General features: G+C 37.2%; 1 protein-coding gene across 1 annotated transcript in view; it reads right to left on the bottom strand.

Annotated features, from left to right (window-relative positions):
- The window catches only part of LOC114461930 (inactive tyrosine-protein kinase transmembrane receptor ROR1-like), a 55,228-nt gene extending 49,741 nt beyond the window's left edge, over nt 1–5,487 (bottom strand). The window contains exon 1 of the mRNA XM_028444431.1: nt 5,431–5,487. The gene's annotated coding sequence lies outside the window, so the exon portion shown is untranslated. The remainder of the gene's footprint in view (nt 1–5,430) is intronic.
- Nucleotides 5,488–6,000: the final 513 nt, after the last annotated feature.

The raw sequence follows: 6,000 nt of genomic DNA on the forward strand, positions 1-6,000 counted from the left end.
AGAAATATGTGGATAACATGACATTTGACTTTAAACTGAAAATGAGTCGAAACAACACAACTAAATGTTTGTTCTTTTAAGCGTTCTAATAAAATGACTGTAAACTGAATGTACAACAATCTGAAAACTCCTCATTTAATTTAATAAATCCCAAAATCTTATCAGGTGCAAAATGCCTGGATTATATTGCTTTAGAATGGAAAATACATATTTTAGAAATGAAGTCTTTATAATGACTTCATGTTTAGGATTAAGGTAACCTGGAGAGGTTTGTTTCCGTTATTTAATGCTGAGTCATTGTTTTAAATCTGCCAGAAACAATAATATTATTTAACAGATAAAGACATATGTAGAAGGCCTCATAGATCAAGAAGTTGAAAATCAGTTGCTTGAAAAAGGAACAAGGTTGAAATTGTCACTCAAATGTATGTTTTGATTTACACTGTGAACACTCTTATATTGACATTGTGGGTAAAGTTTTGCACATTGCATTATGGGATATGGAGTCTCGTAGACAGATGTATATAGATATTAAAAAAAAAGTTTTCTTGTGTTTGCCCCCAAAAATTCTGTCAAAATGACTTCCCAACCTATTTCTGGTGTTTTCACTAGAGGTGTCTCAATCCGAAAATGAATATCGGATTTTATCGAAGTGCATCTAAAATCACCGATATAAGCTCTCCAATAAAAATTTCCACTGCAGCACTTCTATCCATAGGTGACTGTGGTTCACACTGTTGTTCTCTGTTTGAGTAACATCACTAGATCAAGCCTTTTCTAACATTCCACACTATAAAATAAGTCATAAAAGTATGTATGATTCATGCTGATATCACATTGGATCAATATCGATATCGGCCGATATGCAAGGCCGCAATATCGGTATTGTATCAGAAGTAAAAAAAAAAAAAAAAGCTGCATCGGGACATCCTTAGTTTTCATGAACTGAAAGTAGCAGCAAAACGATGACAGATGTTTATTTTATGGCTCACATGGAAATATCGACCATAAGTTCGACCTAAATTGAAAGTCTCATGGAGTGAGGTGATATTACGGGGAATACCTGGAACAAACTAGAACAAAAATGGCATCGAGCAATTCACTGTCCTCCTTGTCTGGCAGAGAAACACAAGAATCTGTTCATCAGTTCATAACTCAGTCCAATAATGAGCTTTTTCTCTATATCTATAGATGCCTATTGATGGAGCGCTGTCTGTCTGGCCAATTAAACCCTTCTCTGTCTGAACACAAACCAAGTGGTATTATTTATCAATCAGAAACAGATGTGTCAGGCAGTGGCCAAGTTCAAAACGACACACAGATAGATATACTGCATTTATATTATTGTAATATCATATGCTGGGGAGAAAAAAAGTGGTTTTATGGTTCGGTTTCACGTGCTCATCTTTTTATTTATGATCTATTCAAAATCCCTGATCAAACCTCCACGGGGGGCATTGGATTCTAATCAGACCAAGGTCTTTGTTGCTTTAAGCCACTTGTCAGTGCAAACAATAAAATTGCAGATCAAAAGGAATGATTGACCCGAGCCGCTGCCAGCAAACATGGCTCCACATTTGGTCCCCAACATGAATGATTTAAAGGGATCTTTCACTGTTTTAACAAACATGGCCAAAAATTTTTGAAATATACTTTATTAGAAGATCTATGCCTAACAAAACGCAATATTTTGCACCATTTTTGGACCACCAGAGTCAGCCGCACACTGTTTAAGGGAGGGTAAAGGTCCCTTAGGAGAACTCTTCTTCTCTGCTTCATTGTGTTCAACCAAGCCGCAGAGTTGGAACTGTCGGCCCCTGCGGTCAAAGAGTATTTTTTGGGTCACAACTGTGTTTTGGTAAATAAAAGAGGTTTACATCGATATCTTTAACTTTTCCTGATTATTTAGAGCAACCAAAAGCAGCACAAATTGTCTTTTTAACCAGAAAAGCTGCAAAATGATCTAAAAAGCTGCTAAATGATCTAAAAAGCTGCTAAATGATCTAAAAAGCAGGCTGAATGCTTCACTCCAATAGAAAACAATGGGATGTTTACAGGCAAATGGGGCCGTGTGATGTCATCAATCATGTGATTTCAAGATGGTGTAACACAGGCTCCAAAACGATAAAGTAGTCCCAATTTGAACAGTTAATAAAACGGAAACGCAGACGCCAACAGACTCATCCACAAGGCCAGTGACGTTGTGGGGATTAAACTGGACTCTCTGACAGTGGTGACAGAGAGGAGGAGCCTGTCCAAAGTGAAGGCCATCTTGGTCAATGAGTCCCGCCCACTCCATGATGTACTGGTCAGTCACAGAAGCACCTTCAGCACCAGGCTGATCCCACCACGGTGCTCCATAGAACGCCTGTGGTGATCAAACTGTATAATTCATCACTGTAACCTCACAGCTTGATTGTTGTAAATATCTGTATCATTATTGTATATAATTTGTGTATTTGTATTATTATTATTAGTATCATCTATCTTACTTTATTTTTTACTACTGTAATGTGTGTGTATCTGATCCTTATTTTTAACAGTCTTTCACATAATCATACACTTATTTAACGTTTATTGTTTCTTTCTTTCGTCCTTGTTAAACGTTTTATTCTTTTATTTGTGATTTTTTTCTTAAGTGGCTGTAACAAAAGCATTGATTCTGATTCTGATATGGTGCAAACTAATGTGTTTTGTTAGGCACAAATCTTATATAAGAACATTTCAAAAGTTTGAGGCCACATTTGTAAAAGCAGTGGAAGATCCCTTAAACGGTGGAGAAAACCATAATAGAAGAACACTGGGAGAACATGCAAACTGCATAGTCCTCAATCCACCCTGGAAATGTTGCTGTACTGACCATTATTCTCTTATAATATGAGAGTTTCTGGTGTGTAGGCCCAGCACGGTCCTGAGTAAGTCTGGAAAACTTCCAGCTATGTAAACCTTAAAAAGAATAAAAAGGCAGAGTGTGGATGGATGAATAGATGATTGATCGCCATAACACAACACTCTCTAAACTACCAGACTGTGTGTGTGTTTAGTGAGCATACATAATGTGAGGGCGCTCAGGGAAAAGTTTCAGCTATAATTTGTTCAAAAAATAAAAGATTCAAGTTAATTAGATCTCAAGCTTAGGATGTTCTAAGTCCATGAGTCTTTGTGGGGGATCACAGACGGATGTTGGTTCTAAGCGTCAGGAGTAAACTGAGGGTAAGGAGGGATTCAGACTGCTTAGACAACAAACATCCAGAATTCTTCAAGAATCCCAGTCGACTTTTAACTTTTAATAAGAAAAATATGAAGCATTTTAGCTTCTACCTTTATATATCTCTAGTGTGTGTTCCTGAAGCACCATTATCCTGATAGATTGAGCTCTTTGGCTCGGTTTCTGATAACCACCGCCTCCTTGATCTTCCATTTTGACTTGTCCCAGTTAATGACTTACTGGTAGGCCTGGGCAATATATCAAGATTTAAGATGTATCTTGTTTTCTATTTTGGCGATAAAGAAAATTACAATATCACCTACAGTATGACGATATATGTTGATTTTATTGCTAATTTTGTATGAAAATACTCGTTTTAGGAGTCGCTGCTTGTGCTACTTCTGAGAACAACATGAAAAACACAGTTAGATTGATTGCTGAGTGCGTCCTAAAAAAAGCCACATTACAGAACTCACTCACACGTGCTGCCTCTTACAGGAGAAAAAGCCACTTATTGTCACTTACAATAGTCTGTGTAGATTTATCCTCCGCTGTCCCTTCAGAATTCACCACTGCCAAATGTATGAACATTTGTCATGGCTCTCTCTGGCATCTAGACGACAGCTCCACTGGCTATTATTTATATTTAAATGTATTAATTTAAGTTTTCCTGATTATTTAAAACAATATATAATTCCTCGTCATCGTCATACAGTTTGCGTCATGCTGATCAACCATATCTTGTAGTCCCTAGAGTCAAAAAAGTAGTCGGTAAATTTTCATTCAAATATAAAGCTCCATTTGACTGGAACATTCTCCCATTATCGATCCGCTCTCTAACCTCTCTGTCTCTGTTTAAAAATGCTCTTGTCCTCCATCTCCAGAATATCTGTTTGATCATAGGCTATGTAACCGAAACCTTTTTTATTCATTTAATCTAATGAAAGTTTTTACTATCATTAGATAGCTACTATTAATGATATCACTATTATTACTTATTTATTTTTGTATAAAATATTTACTGTTTTGATCAACTGTTAAATGTAGACTGTGTGTGTGTGGGTGTGTATGTGTGTGTGTCTATCTATATTTTGTTGTATTTATTATTTTTGAAATATTGAATTCTTGTATTGTCTGCTCTGAGGAACCCCTCAAAAACGAGATGTTCCATCTCAAGGGGCTTATCCTCCAATAAATAAATAAATAAAAAAATAAAATAAAAACATATTGTGCAGCTGTTTGCTAATAAATGTGCCTGTGTGGCATTTTGCATCAGCAGATTTAATCCAAATTGTCTATATTAGTTTTGGTCCATATTGCCCAGCCCTACTCATCATCATCATCAATTTTCCCCTTCCACTGCTTCAGCGGGTTGGGTGCCAAGGATTCACTCCACCAGAGTCAGGAACCTTGACTTATCTTGCACTTCCCGTTGGAGTTGAATAGAAGAAAGGCCTGTAAGTTTATCGTAATTTTTCCATATGTCATGGGTATACGGTTTATTTTTAGAGCAAAACAGAAATTGTTTTTGCAGAGCTGAGTTACGAAGTCTAGTTATATGAGCAATGTACTTAAGGTAATGGACAAGACAGAAGTTACGGATCGGTGTAGAGTGGGTGAGGCGGAGTATGTCGAGATTGGTATATCTGAAGCACCAGTCTACGTTGTCTTCTTCTAACAACGGTGTTTGATCTCTTTATTGACACCTTTGAACCCATTTCGGACAAGTTTTCTAAGAAAACTATTCACTGGTTCCTTTTTGTTGTGTGTCAGCCATTTATGATATTAGTTTACTGGTTCTACCTTTTGGTATTTGAGTTTTCGCCTGCTATTCAGCCATTTATTTACATTCCCTATCCAGGGTACTCCAACTCTCTAACAATCTGTGGCATGATTGGACAAGTTGTTTTAATCTGGTTCACACATTTGTCCAAAAGCACGAACATAATTACACGAAAAAACAGTAAGCGAAGTGAATTATAGGCACCATAGAATGCTAGTGGTGTTGGACATTCTCCAAGTTTAGCTACAATCCTCACTGCTAGCAAGAAGATGCTCAATTCATTTGATGCGCACAAGTTGGCACAATTTTAAACCGTTGGCTGAGGTTACGATTCATGATGAATGCAATAGTTTAGACTGTGAGCAAATTGATCAACCAATGATGCCTCCATTATTAGTGTTTTACCGGTGACTGGTTGATGGGGTTACATTGTATTTACCATCACTTGATGTGTTCCAGGATGTTGCAGCCAGCACACTGGGGTCTTGGACATAATCTGAGCCTGTGAACAGAGAAAGAAAGTGGAACGATTACAATCCAACTGTTAGTTCATTCTTAAGTCTTAAAGAATATCACACAAACAAACAAACAAAAAAACCTCAAACTCAAGATAATCAAAGGACTTTTTAACTCTTTCAATGCATTAAAGGGGATGAAAAGTTCATTGTTAATAAAAAAAGATGCCACACATGGTACAAATGTCAATCCGCTACCTGATCAGTAGAGGGAGAATTTACGAGCTGTTCTAAAGTTTTATTTAGAGACATTTATCTTGTTGTGGTGAGAAACTCCATCTGGCAGTAATCAAAACCTCCCAGGCTGGCAGTGTAGCTAACCTCAGCAACAAGCATCTCACTACTAATAAAAACACAGTCAAGTTAGTTTAAGAAGAGTCCGGTTGGAACATTAAGGCTGGAACTGTGACCGATCAAACATGCATCCGACCTGAAACAACTGCAGCGTTAGCGTTGCACACCAAAGCTTTGAATGTGTAACGGGGAACTTCTAA

This window comes from Gouania willdenowi, chromosome 4, assembly GCF_900634775.1.
Source record: "Gouania willdenowi chromosome 4, fGouWil2.1, whole genome shotgun sequence".
Classification (NCBI taxonomy): Eukaryota; Metazoa; Chordata; class Actinopteri; order Blenniiformes; family Gobiesocidae; genus Gouania; species Gouania willdenowi.